The sequence below is a fragment of the Chrysochloris asiatica genome, unplaced genomic scaffold (genome assembly GCF_000296735.1).
Source record: "Chrysochloris asiatica unplaced genomic scaffold, ChrAsi1.0 scaffold00207, whole genome shotgun sequence".
Lineage (NCBI taxonomy): Eukaryota > Metazoa > Chordata > Mammalia > Afrosoricida > Chrysochloridae > Chrysochloris > Chrysochloris asiatica.
The window spans coordinates 1,750,555-1,765,985 of NW_006408725.1; positions in this window are offsets into that span (position 1 = coordinate 1,750,555).

The following is a 15,431-nucleotide window of genomic DNA, read 5'->3' on the forward strand; positions in this document are numbered from 1 at the left end:
TATATATATATACATTACAATACCAGTAAAATATGCTCATGTGTTCAGAAAAAGAATTGTAATTTAGTCAGATGAAATGTATCATGGTTTTAGTTTGTAAAAGTATGATACACATATTTTAAAGTACATTTTGATGCTGCAATTTAAAATCACATGAATGTATGGACAGTTTATGTGAACTTAGTTATTTTCATAACTCTCAAGTAATTCTATAGGTAGCAAAGAAAAGTAAAAATATTGTGGATATTTTAAAGATTAAAGATCAGCAGTTAACAGACTATGGCCTGCACCCAAATCAAGCTCACTGCCTAGTTTTAAAAATAAAATTTCTTCTGTTCCTCCAGAAGAGTCCTGATTTTTGCATTCTTTTTTCTTTCATAATGTTTTCATAAATTTTCTTTGATCATTCTTTGGACATTGGCTACCCAAAATGGGGAGGCTACAAAGGTAAGAAGTGACTGGCTTACAAACTTTCAAGAGGGAGCCTAGATCCAGAGGGCATGTAGGAAGGTAGAATCTCCACTGAGTAGTATCCAATCTTTCTGGGTGGGGCTGGTGAAACGAGATGGTGATAGGACTCTTGTGGTACAATAGTGAATAATTGCTATCAAGACTGACAGTGAGGGTTGGAATGTAAAGGTAGAGGTTTGTAGCAAAAGGAGGGGAATGATTGACTTTGTAGTCCAGGACCGGAGGTCCCTGGGACCATCAAGGGAGAAGATCAGAGAGTGGGTCCCTACCCAGAGAAACAGTGATGCCAGAGATGGAGGCAGATGACGTGGAGAGATGGAGTGGCTGGGGACTCTAAACCCAGAGAGGGTGAGGAGCTGTGTGCTGATGAATGAGGGGGAGGCTTGTGGGGTATACTTTTTGGTTGGTTGATGATGCATGGAGGGGACTGTAACCATGGCAATGAAATGATATATGATAGGATGAATGTAAAGCTAATATTCTCCCATGTAAACTATCACATAATATACAATAAAACATTATATATATATATATACATACATACTTAAGTCCAAAAAATAATAATAATGTGGATAATTTAAAGATTAATCCAGATCAGCAGTTAACAGAATATGGCCTGCACCCAAATCAAGCTCACTGTCTAGTTTTAAAAATAAAATTTCTTCTGCTCCTCCAGAAGACTCCTGATTTTTGCATTCTTTTTCCTTTCATCATGTTTTTATAAATTTTCTTTGATCACTCTTCGTTTACTATCTCTTCCTCTTTTAAGAGTCAGCTTTGCCCTCTTTTTGTGGCCCATGACTGTGCACCATAGAAAATTTGTGGCATTGCCCAGCCAACGTAAGCAGTTCAAGCTCACCAGCTGTCCCTTGGAAACCCCATACAGGGTTGCTATGGATTGGAACTGACTTGATGGCACTTAACAACAGCAACAACAACCAGTGCCAGTAAGATGTGTTAATGAGTACACTGCAGTTCAAGGGTCTTACTGTAGAACAGTTCATTATTGAATGCGTTGTCGATAATATTTTTCCAATACAACACTCAGAGTCTCAGGAGACGTTCCCCACGTTCAGCCGTAGGACCCGGTACTTATGTTTGTTCCTCTCACATGAACTGTGTGTATGTGACAGAGCCAGGTGTCCCAGCTCATGCTTTTACCTCTGTGTTATGGCTTTCTCTTGCCCCGTATCTTACGGTGCTGTGCCAGTTATCCTGAGAGATATCCATCGCTGGACGCTGGTTAGAAAGAGCTGTCTATAAAATTCATTAGGACACAGCCACATCCATTTGTTTACATAGTTTATGATTGCTTTCAGTAGTACTGCTTGGTGGTGTAAATGCTTAAACACTCAACTACTAACTGAAAGATTAGTGGTTCAAACCCACCAGAGGTAATGTGGAAGATAGAACAGGTGATCTATTTCCCAAAGGTTACAACCTTGAAAATCCTATGGAGCAACTCTGTTGTGATATATGTGCTGGCACAATGAATGGGACAACACCATGGCTGCATCTGAGTGACAACAGAAGAGTTTAGTAGTTGTGACAGAGGTCATGTTGTTATATGTGCTCCTGAGTGATTTCTAACTCACAGTGAGCCTACAGGACAAACTAGATCTGCCCTATAGGGTTTCCAAAGCTGTAATTTTAAATAAAGTAGACAGTCTCATCTTTCTGCTATGGACCAGCTGGTGTGTCAAAACCACGAAACTTTTGATTAACAACTGAGCATTTAACCACTGTACCATCATGACTCTACAGCAGAGGTCAGATGAGCCTTCAATGCCTAAAATTCTTACTACCTGACCCTTTACAGATTCTGTAGATTTTCATTTGAGGAGACATGGGCTAGTATCTATTCTCATTCATGGCACTACCATTTAAATAATAGAGAGTTAAAACCCCAAACTACTCTTAAGTTTGTAAAGAAATGCCACTAATTGTGATGGTCACTATGAGTCAGAACCAACTTGCCAGCACTTAACAACAACAACAATTTCAATTGATTACATGCCCAAGAATGTTTTTGGGGCGGGGGGGGGAGGAAGCAACAAGGTACAATTTTTTTTTAATTAAATATTTCAGAGCACATGACATTTATTGCTAAGATAAAAAGTCAATCACAAAGGCATTGGAGTTATGTGATCAAAACTGTGGAGTAAAGCTGAAGAACTATAACTTAAACTACAGACTGACTTACCTAGGCCATTAATGGCACTCTTAGAAACGTTCTTATGGTTTTGATGAAGAATATTGAATATTTGAGTACTACTGACTGCCAAATAAACCCCTATAGGATAAGCTCTGGACTCCAAACCAAAAGGTTGGTGGTTCAAACTCACCAGCTATTCCTTGGAAACCCTACAGAGGGTCACTGTGAGTCAGAATCGACTTGATGGCACATAACAACAAATTGTCTGCCATATAAATGAACAAATCCATCTTGGAAGAAGTACAGCCAGAATGCTCTTTAGATTGGAGATGGCAAGACTTCGTCTCATGTACTTTGGACATGTTATCAGGAGGGACTAGTCCCTGGAAAAGGACATCATGCTTGGTAGGGTAGAGGATCAGTGAAGAAGAGGAAGAACTTCACTGAGATGAATTGACACAGTGGCTACAATAATGGGCTCAAATATAGTCATGATTGTGAGGCTAACACAGGGCTAGGAAGCATTTTCATCTGCTGTACCTACGGAATCTCTATGAATTGATTCCTATCTTCTTTCCCCAAAGCATGTCGAACTTAGAAGCTAGGGAGCTCATAAAAATTATTTTATGACTGAGAAAAAGTTCTCTGATGATTTTATGCTCAAATATCAATCACTCAGGAATGACCCTTCTCAAGGATATTTACATAAAAAACAAACAAACAAAAATGGACCAAGGGGAGAGAACAATATATTACTGAAATAAATATTTTTCTAATATTTGCATTTCAAACACCATGGAACTTGGTGAGGAAGAATTTGTTTTAATGATTGTGAGAAGAAATGCCTATTAAATGTTCTTCAGATCACATTACACAAATACATATATATACATATTTGGTATATAACTTCTTTATGTGCAAGAAAATGTTTCTTTCATCATCATTTTTTTTATTCACTAATGTGTATTATGAACACAGTGGCTCCATATAATAAGCACTGAACGATGGACTACAAGGTCCTCAGTTCAAGCCTGCCAGCCATTTTGCCGAAGAAATTGAGGGTTTCTGCTCCCTCAAAGATTTGAAGCCTTGGAAACCCTATTCAGGGTGGTTATGAGTCAGAACCAACTCAAGGGCACTTGACAATAATGTGTGTCAGAGAACTTGGTGTGGCACTATATGATAAGCACCAAATTTGTAACCACAAGGACAAATGGTTCAAACCCACCAGCCATTCTTTGGAATATACAGGGTTGCTGAGTCAGAACCAGCTCTAGGACACTTAACAACAAACACTAGCAATGTATGTTAAGCTATTTTAGTAAGATTCTTCTGTGATAAAGTCTTATTTGTTGTTGTTTTTTAAAAAGGAAAAATTTATTGAACTTTTGGTGAAAGTTTACACAGAAAATTAGGTTCCCATTTAACATGTCTACACATACTCTTCTGGACTCCTGGTGTGGTGCTGTTAGATTAGCACTGGACTGTGAAGCACAAGGTCGGCAGCTGCTCCTTGGAAACCCTAGACAGGGTTGCTATGAGTTGGAATCAACTCGATAGCACTTAAAAACAACAACAACACATATTGTTCGGTGATATTGGTTACATTTTCCACATTGTATCAACATTCTCATTATTTTCATCAAATTGTTCTCGTTCCATTATTCTTTTTTCCTTGTCACTCCACCCTGCATAACAACAGCTCATCTTTGCTTTAGGGTGAATGTTGACTGATTGGTCTCAAAAACTAGTAGAGATGGTTTTGTTTCTTAAACACATAAAAGAAGCACAGCACTTGCAGGTGATGCTATTTATTTTATGAGCCAATGCAGTTAGTTGAGAGGTGACTTCCAGGAAAAGTTTCAATACATAATCAACACATAAAGGGTATCTAAGAGTCCTGGTATAACACTATAGGATAAACACTGGACCACAAAGTTGGCATGGACTGCAATGTCAGTGGTTCAAATTCACCAAGCCCTCCTCTGAAATGCTATACATGGTCACTATGAGTTGTAACCAACTCGATGCCACTGAACAACAGGGTGATAGTCTCATACGTTCACCAGGTCTTGGTTGATCTAATAAGTCTGAACTTTTTTATTAAGATTTTGAATTTTGGTCCATGTTTTTCTCCCATTTTATCCAGGACCATCTATTGTGACCCTTGTCTGAACTGTTGGGAGAGGTAGCCAGGCACCATCTAGTTCTTTTGGTCTCTGGATAGGTGAGGCCATGATTGTATTAATACAATCTCCTGCCCTTGCTTTTCTGTATCCACCTTCCCTAGTGCTAAGAACACTTACTCATGATCCCAGATGAGGCAATTGTAATCCAAGGCACAGTCTTCCTAATTCCCAAGCCTGTATTTTCCAGACTCCACAACTAGAATAACAAATGCAATCTAAGACAGCTCTGACAGCCAGCTGGTGGTGAGGTCATGGTTTTGCTTTGCTTTCTTCTACCCACACCTTCTCTCCGGAGAGAGACCTAGTTGTAGAACCACTGGCTGAACTGGATTAAATAAATCAGTACTAAAGGTTCATTTCTGAGCACACAGAGCACATGAAAGGAACACAAGTGTGAGGAAGATGGGAAGAGAGGGTTGGAAAGTAAAAGCATACTGGAGACAGTGATGAGAGCCAGAGCTGGCCCTGGCCAAATCCTGAAGTGAAGTTTATTTTGGATATTCTGCCCCTTCTTAAGCTTTACTATGATCACAAGCTGGTAGTATCCTCCTAGTGCCACCACTGACCTGGCCTCCCCTGATGTCATTCCCAACATCTCCACCTTTCCCACCCTCTGCTTTCAAGAGTTAACTTTCAACACACACCCCCACACCCACCTTTTTTCCTTTCTCTTTTTCATGGCCTGTGTTAAGATTTTTATAAGTAATAATAAATTCATCAATTGTATATCTTAAAAATGTATATTTGCACTTTTAAAGAAATAAGGCAAATGAGAAGGTACAAGTTAAATGAAGTTCTTTCTTTCCCACACACACACACAATTGTACCTAAGGTGAGTCCTGGCCCTAAACTAATCTTGCTTGTAAGAATCGCCATATCTTCTTCTTAAGGGTCTTTTCCAGGGATTAAAATAATTTGGAGTTAAATTCATAGATTGTCTTTGTATATGTTTACATGGTTATTTGAAAATGCCTACAGAAGATAAATTTTTAACTTACAGATAACATTCAGATTAAAGTTTTCTGTTTAGTAACTGGTTTTCTTTTGTCTGGATCTCTGATCTAGAACCTCTTAAAATCTAAGTGTACCAGGTAGATGGAAACAGGAGTGGGGAAGACACAAAGGGAAAGAACCAGCAGATGGTTGAGTTTTACAAAAAAAAATTCCTTGGGCCTCAGTTTGAGGGAATGAATTGTATCATTTGCTTTTAGTGATTACAGATGGATTGCTAGATAAACCCTATAAAGACCATTTCCTTTCTCCTTGTTACCACTATTCCCTTGATGGAAACTACCATAATTACAGGGGTTTTTGTTTTGTTTTGTTTTGTTCATGAAGAAGGGAACCTGGTAATTAAGAACATCTTGGGTGAAAATTTGTTTTTCTCTTGCAACAGTGGGAAGAACTTCCAGATGGGCTAAAGTTAACTATGAGTCTCTTCCTTGTCCCAAATTTCTACACTTAGATCTATTGAAGAAGTTGGTATGAGTTCTTTTAGTTTTATTTAAAGTTTTGGAATGGATCAGTTATTTCATGGGGAATAAAATGGTGGTGGTGGTGGTTCTGTCTCACTCATAGCGACCCTGTACAGTGTTCCTGAGGCTGTAAAACTTTACAGGAGCAGAAAGCCTTATCTTTCTCCTGTGGAACAGCTGGTAGTTTTTTTGAACTGATGACCTAGCAGTTAGCAGCCTGATTCATAACCACTACACTACCAGAGGTCCTTGAAGGAAAGGGTAGTCAGACAATAATTTATAAAGGGCTTGCTTTTTAATAGTTATTATAATGTTTTTAAGGAACTCTGGTAGCATAGTGGTTACAAATTAGGCTGTGAACTGCCAGCTGTTCCACGGGAGAAAGATGAGGCGTTCTGCTCCCGTAAAGATTTACAGCCTCGGAAACCCTGTACAGGGTCTCCATGAGTCCGAACCAACTCCACGGCACACAGCCACCACCATAATGTTTTTATAAATATGTATTAATATAAACATACAAACACAAAAGAGAGTCATAGGACCAGTAGATGACTGAGTTGAGCCCTATATCCTGAGCCACCCAGGCTATCCTGGTTAACGACAGTCATATAATTAGCTCTCTTCATAGGGCAGTGTGAAGCAGGGGTAGGTTACCAAATTGGACATCATAACAAATATGACATATGACATATTAATCCATGTTAATATGAGTTAACATATTTGAATAATTTCACAAGAAGAAACCAAACATTTGTTTTGTTTCCATATGGCCTAATAGTTCTTTTCATTATTCTGCCCCAAACCTCTACTTATTTCCACTTAGAGAGATGCCTCATCATTGTGTAAAGAGTCCTGGTGTGGTGCTGTGGGTTAATGTGTCAGACTGCAAAGCCGTTTGAACTGCAAGTTGGTGGTTGAAGCTCACCAGCTGTTCCTCAGAAGCCCTATACAGGGTCACTATGGTTTGGAACTGACTCGATGGTGCTTAACAACAACAAAATCATTGTGTAATGAAGCCAATATTTACCTTCATTTTTATGCCTGGTTCACTGATTGTTCTTTAGGTGCCCAGAGAATTACTAGTATCAGTTTACTTTCAATTTCAAAGATGATAATAGGAGGAGCAGGCCCACCTGGAGAGTTGAGAGAGAGAGAAAGCTAGTTAAACATAAAAAATCTTTTGAATACAGTACATCCTAAACACTGTCTTGTCTAGCCAAAGTTCCTATAAAGCTCATGCCTTCTTGAAGCCTCCCTTCCTCAGGGCTTCTGGAATCCATTCTATCCTAACCATTTGAATTTTTTAAGTTTTTCCCTCTCTGTTTGATTTTGAATACTTACTCAGTTGTCAGGTCCACAATCTTCCCTAATGTCAAATCTGTTGTTAATCCCATCCAATATAAATTTTCATATTGGTTACTGTGTATTTCATCTCTAGAAGTTCTATTTAGATCTTTTTAATATCTTTTATTTCTCACCTTACAATGATTGTATTTTTCTTTACATTCTTGAGCGTATTGAGTATATTTATAGAAGTTGTTTCGATATCCTGGTTTGCTAGTTCTCTCATCTGTATATCTTCTGGGTCTCTGGTTGATTCTTCTGATCACGGGTCACATTTTCAGTCTTCTTGTAATTGAAGTGAAAGTTGATCCTCACTACTTTCTTAAGTCTTTTTCTAGTCAAACAAATTTGTTAATTTTTTCTTTATGACAGAGTTTCTCTTGCACCTTCTCTTAAGTATGTTGTTGTTGTTGTTGTTGTTATGTGCCGTGGAGTTGGTTCTGACTCATAGTGACGATGTATAGGGTTTCCAAGGCTGTAAATCTTTACGGGCGCAGAAAACCTCATCTTTCTCCCATTGAGCAGCTGATAGTTTTGAACTGCTGACCCTGAGAATAGCAGCCCGATTTGTAACCACTAGGCTCCTCTCCCAAGACCAGAAGGATTGGTTAGAACAGTTTGCCACACTGTTGTTTCTTAGTTATAAAGAGCATAAACTTTCAGTATCCTTTTCTTTTATCTTAATATGTCTCTTCATCTCTAGGACACTCCATATTCCTTGTGGGAAATTTCACCACCTGGTTGATTATTTCTTTTCTTTTGGTGACTTTAGTTTCTCTCTGTTTGTCCATTTCTAGTTAGTGGAGATGCTGTGATAATGTGTTAATTTTGATTCTTTCTTCTTTTTGGATGTGTGCATTTATTGCAATAATTTGTCCTCTCAACACCTCTTTTTATATGTTCCAAAGATTTTGGTATGTTGTGTTTTCAGTCTCATCTGTTTCTAGGAACTTTCTGAATTCACGTTTAATTTCTTCTGTTATCCAGTCGCTCATCAGCAGGGTGTTATTCAGTTTCCATGGATTAAACTTTATTTCCTTGGTCTTCTTATTGCTGATTTCTAATTTTATGGGATTGTGGTCTGAAAACATGCTTTGTAGTATTTTGATGTTTGTAAATTTATGGAGGCTTGCTTTGTGACCGAACACATGGTCAATTCTGGAGAATGTTTCATGTGCACCGGAAAAGAAAGTGTATTGTGCTGTTGTTGGTTTGAATGTGCTTTACTCGTCTATGAGGTCAAGTTAGTTGATATTGCTGTTTAGTTCTTCGGTAGCTTTGTCTAGTTTCTTTCTGGTTCTTCTATCCCTTTTCAAAATTGGCGCATTAAATTCTCCCATTATAATTGTAGATATATCTATTTCTTTCTTCAATTCTAGTAGGGTTTGCTTTATATATCTTGGTGCTCTTTCATTTGGAGCGTGGATGTTAAATATGGTTACTTCATCTTCTCAATTAACCATTTAATTATGAGCTAGTGTCCTTCTTTATCTCTTATGCTGGTTTTTGCCTTAAAGTTTATTTTATCAGAGATTAGTATCGCACTCCTGCTTGTGTTCTTTGCTGTTAGCTTGATATATTTTCTTCCCATTCTTTAACTTTTAGTCTGTTTTGGTCTTTGTGTGTAAGGTGTGTCTCCAGCAGGCAGCATATTGATGGGTATTGTTTTCTTATACATTCTGCCACTCTCTGTCTCTTCACTAGTGCATTTAATCCATTGACATTCAGTGTAATTATTGATAGATATGTATTAACTGCTGTCATTATGTTAATTTTTGTGGTGCTGTTTATTCCTTTGTTCTGCATGCCTTCTTGTGCTGAGTTCATGTTTTTTGTCCTGTTTCTTGTTGGTTTCTTCTTAGATTTAATGTTTCCTTGTTCTGCTTGGATCTTCATTTTCATGGTAAATTGTGAAGTATTCTCTTTCTTTGGGGTTACCCTATAGTCTATTAACTTTTCCCTGCATTTAAAACAGTTTATTGTATCCTGCAATCCACTCGACCTCTTCACCACCTGGATCTCTGTTCCTATATGTTTCCCTTCTTTGACTTTTTTTTTGGGGAGTCTTTGGTTGGCCTCTAAGTCCTCTGAATTCATTTCTGTAATTTTGTTCTGTTCTGAACTCTGCTATCTGTTGAATGAGTTCCAGGTGGTGTTGCCATGCCTGTCAATCTCTAGTTGTTGTTTGTTCTTGCTGGTTTTCATTCCAAAGAACTCCCTTTAGGATGTTTTAAAGCACTGGATTGGCTTTGACAAAATCTCTTAGATTCTGTTTACCCTGGAATGCTTTGATTGCACCATCATATTTGATTGACAGTTTTGCTGGATAGACGATTCTTGATTGGCAGGCTTTTTCTTTTAGGGCTTTATATATGTTTCCCCATTGCCTTTTTGCCTGCATGGTTTCTGCTGAGAAGTCAGAGGTTGATCTGATTTGCTTGCCTTTAGAGGTAACACTTCTCTTTTCTCTGGCTGCTTTTAGGATTCTCTCCTTGTCTTTGATTTTGGAGAGCTTGATTATGATATGTCTTGGTGACTTTCTTTTGGGGTCTATCCTTCCTGGAGTTCGTTCAGCTTCTTGAATGTTTATCTTTTCATCCTTCAAGATGTTCGGAAAAATTTCTTCCAGAAGCTCTTCAACTATCTCTTCTGTGGACTTCTGTGATTCTTCCTGAATGCCAATAATTCTTAAGTTATTCCTCTTCATGTTATCCAGCATGAATCTTAGACTCTCTTCATATTTTTTAATCCTTTTTTTCTGCTTGCTTTTCTGTCTTAGCAGTATTGAGAGATTTGTCTTCCAGCTTGCTGGTTCTGGCTTCTATCTCTTACATTTTACTCCTTTGCCATTTCAGTGTATTGTGCATTTCTGATATTTCATTATTAATCGTCTGGACTTCTTTTTGCTTGTTTTGGATTGTTTCCAATGCTGTATCTATCTTGTTTGATTGCTCCTGTAGCACTTTCCTGACTCTTATTTTTCTCCACCCCTTTTCAGAGTATTTGAATTTGATTCCATATCATTCTTCTGAATTCCTTCTCAGGCAGATCCAGAGTCTGCTCTTCTACTGGGAAGTCTGTGTCTGCTTCCAGCTTATTTGTCTCAGTTATTTTTTTCTGGTTTTGGACATGTGTTGAGATCCTTCGTTGTGTTTTCTTTGACATTTACAACAATTATGTGGATTTTTAATGCTTAAATGGATGTATGTTGATTTGTTGTTAAGCTTACTGAGCATCTCCTGGTGGATATGATCTGGAGATAGGTTTCCCTTTTCACGTATATTACCTAGCAGCTGGTTTTGGCTCTTGTCCAGATGGTGGAGTATTGCAAAGTATGCTTGTAGCTTGGCTATATAAGCACAGTTGCTATCTCTCCTTGGGTAAGCTATGGGGAGAAAGCTCCAACCCCTAGGAATAGAGTAAGGCCAAAAGGACCAAAGACAGAAACAATATAAAAGCAGAGACAGAAACCACCAATCAAAAACAAAAATAAAATTGTGATTGACTGTCCACTGGCTGGGTCCTTGAGTCAGACGTCAAAAGAAGCAGCCTGTTAGTTTCCTCTCTCTGCCATTGGAAAACTGTGGGTGCAATGCTGGACCCTTTTGGGGGTGTGCTTCTGCCTGCCTGAAGGCATCTGGGCTGGACAGTGAGGACACAATCAGGGTGAAGAGGAAAGATACGTGAAAAATGAAAAGTGAAAGATGAAAAATTGGTCACACCTCTCCCTCCAGATGTGCAGCTCCGTGGCTTCTGGCACTGGGTCCCTGCCTCTGCTTGGCCATGCCATGGATTCTTTAACTCAATTTAGAAGTAGAGTGTGTTGTGGGTAGGATGTTTGGTGCCATTTTTACAGTGAAGAATATTGAATATATCATTAACTGCCAGAAGAATTAACAAATATGTCTTTACAACCACTGCCTTGATTCAGAACATCTTCCTTTCTCAACATTACATAAACAGCTTCTTAAATGATCTTCCTGATTTCAATCCAGTCTCCAAGCTGAAACAAGGATTTACTTAGTAGAATCTCCTAGTAGGATTCCATAGGTAGGATCCTCTTGGTTAAAACTCCCTGGCTTGCTACTTTCCTTAGGATAAAACTCTACCTCCTTAACTTGGTTGGCTTAAAAAATGCTTCATAATCTGGATGCTACCTACCCCTCTATGTCTCCTCACTGCATACTCTCTAAGACATACTGAAATGCTTGCAGTTCCTCAAAGCTACCCATGCCCTTTCTTGTCTCAGGGCTTCTGTGCTTGCTCTTCTCTTTGTCCAGTTAATTTCTCCCACTTCCTAAACTTCACCTGGGTAATTTCTGTGTATTCTTCAGGTCTCCTCTTAGATGCTATTTCTCCATACACCTCTCCTGAAGGTGACTGGGGCAGTTGCCTCTAAAAGAAGCACCAAATCATCCTAGCAATACCCTATGCTAGTATTCATTTATCTCCTTCTCATTCTAGATCTATATTTTTTGAGATTAGGTCTGTATCATATTTGAGAACAACCTACATAGTGTCATGCCTCTACAAAACATTTAATAAATTATTTGTTGATGGAATAAATGAATGTTTTACAGAAAATATAACTGTCAAGGTAATCAAAGGCCTTTCCTAAAGTCTCTCAATAAGTTAGTAAGTGGTAAAGCTAAGACTAAAGTTCTCTTCTCTCCCTCTTCTGTCTCCCTCTTTCCTCTCTTTTTTCCCTTCCCCTTTCCCTTTCCTTCTCCTCTCTTCATCCTCCTTTTCCCTCCTTGTCCTCCTCTCCCCATCTTCCTTGCCCTTCTTGTCTTAACTTCTTTTTCCTGTCTCCTTGTCTTTTCTTATCTTGTTTTAGCTTCTCTAGGTAGTCTCTTACCCTGAGAGATATTTCAGCCAAATAACTTGTAAATGTACTCATGAATGTAATATTTGAAGCTTACAACTCTCTTGAAAGCTCCAAAGTTGCATCCAATGGCCACATCAGCATTCTCTCTTGAGGATTTATAGGTATTTCAAACTTAACAACATACAATCAATTCAGTCTCTGTGTTCAAAGCCTCATAATAAAGACAACCTGATGGGTCAAGTGACCATGTCATTCCCAAACAATGTGTTCTGTTACAGGCAGAGGTACACAGAATGATGGGAGCACAGTGAAAAAGGAGATAACTATGAGCAGAGCTAAAACCACTCAAGGAAGTTATCTCAAAGGAGAGTGTAAGGAAATTCTCAGCATGATTCTTTACACTTTAGTTAGTAAGTCAATTAAGAATGCCATAAGAGTGCCATGCCTTCATTGTTTGGAATATGTCCCTGAATTTCAATATAAATATCAGACTTTCCAATTGAGACTCCTCCACAAGAGCTGGAGTATTATTCTCTTTGGCTCCCAACTCAGCCCCTCTGCTGCAAGTCCTGACTCCAGAACCCTGTGGAATAATAAAATAAAAGATCATAGCTTGAAAATAGAGTGTGCATCTGGCGAGCATTGTTGTTTTGGTTTAATTAGAACTTGCTGTTTCCTGAATGCCTATAATCTCATTTGATGAATCGTGTTGGTTGCTCTTTGAACATGTGCTACTGATCAGGGGGAATGATTCCTTCTCTCCCCTTTGAAAGTCATCTTTTGGTGCATTAGAGAAGAAGAAGAAAAGGCAAATGTGGTAGCTGGTGGGTTTTTTTTGTTGTTGTTTTTTGTTTGTTTCTTGACTATCTATAGAATTACAAATACTGTGATAGACATTTGTCACTCTAGAGGGTCTGGTACCAATTACATTGTGCTCAGCACATTAAAAACATTCTAATGTGCATCTAATATATGCAAAGCACATAGGGGTTACAAAGGTGAGTACAACAGTCTTTATGCTCCCAGGATTTCATGAACCAATTTAGATCCACTGACAAGTAACTACAATACAAGGCAGACATGATAAGAACTATAATAGAGATAATTACCCCTTTCATTTGTTTATCCGGGGTTCAGTTCACAAAGAACTTCTATATACATTACTGTATTTTATCTTTACAATGGCCCTGTGCCATAGATGTTACTGTCCTCATTTTGTATCACCAAGGTTCAGAAAGATAAAAGGTTTTGCCCATGTTCCCACAGTCAGTTATTGGCAAGGAGACCTTTCAGATCCCAGTCTAATACAATGGAAGGACAGGAAGGAGTAATTTACTATGATATAGCTTGGGGTTCAACCTTTTGGAATAGAGGTAAAAAGGAAAGAAATTCCAGAGAAAGAAGAAATATATAAGCAAAGATATCTAGTATAAGTAGCCTGAGGTATCTACGTGTTTCCAGTTGGTACTATCATAATTCAGGAGAAAGATGAGGCTTTCTGTTCCTACAAAGATTTATATACAGGGTCTCTATGAATCAGAATCGAAGACATTTAACAACAGCAACAATCATCATAATTAATATAGAAAATATACACTGCACACTATATTAGTACTTATTAAAAAACAACAACACTCCTCTACCTTAATGATCTAGTTTGAGGAAGAATATAAACACAAAACAATTGGAATCATGAAAGAGAACAATAAAATCAAACTTTTGTGCTTGCTATTCTGTGAGCTTCACATAAGTGCTTCTGGAGGAAGGCTTTTGTTTTTATTTTTTATTTCATTTATTGATTGATGAATGGCAGGGAAGAGTGTATGGGATGGGTGTGTGTGTGTGGAGATTAAATTTCTATAAAGAAGTCTATGTTTTGGGGAGACCTTAGCAACTGAGTTGGACCCTGAGAATGAGAAAATATTTAAAGCTCTGAGTGAGCCAGGGCTCCCACCATCTGTGCACAGTGTCCTCAGGCAGGTGTGGGCGGATTGGTGCTGCTGAGCAATGCTCATTGGACTTGAAGAGGGATTGATGGATTTAAAGGAAATGAGGTGAGCTCTCTGTGTGAGGTGCTGATCTGGGTTGACTCATCTCACCATGAAACAAATTAACCCTGAGGACTCTTGGAGGAAAGAAAAAAAGAGAGAAACCAAAGGGAAATGGAATATCTGGATCCAAAGCAGTCGGAAGTTCAGCAACTGGATAATGATTGAGTCTAATGCTTTCTTGGTGGATGCTGGTACACACAGAAACATAATCTAACTTAATCCTGACATCAAAGTTTTGAATTAGGTCAAGCAGATATCACATATATGTTTTCCAAAACACCCACTGCTATTGAATCAATTCCAACTCATAGTGATGCTCTAGGACAGAGTAGAACTGCTCCCTTAGGGTTCTGAGGCTGTTGTTAATCTTTATGGAAATAGACAGCCTCATTGGTCTCCAGTTGAGCACTTGGTGGATTCGAACTACCAGCAGTTGGTGGATTTGAAGCAGCCAAGTGCTTAATTCACTACACCACCAGGGCTCCTGTATATGTGTTTTACAAGTACTCATCTTGTTATCTGTCTTTGACTCAGCTCCTAACTTACAAAAATTCCATGTGTGAACACTGATTTTCAGAAGTACATCACTAGACTTTTCTTCATAGTCCCGCTTAGGCTGGAAGCTCTGCTGAAGCCTGTGCTGCATTATAGCAACCTGCATGCCTTAAGGGACAGATGTGCAGTGACTGTGTTGGGGTACATTGGCCAGGAATTAATCCCAGGTCTCCCATATGGAAGGTGAAAATTCTACCACTGAGCAGCCACTGCGCCTAAAGCATTCTTTTTTTTTTTTTTTTCACCTTAAAATGTTTCATTTTATTTCATATGTATTTCATGTCAACAAATTACTTTTTAAAAATGTTTTATTGTGAATTATATGATAGTTTACATGGGAGAACTTCAGTTTTACATTCATTC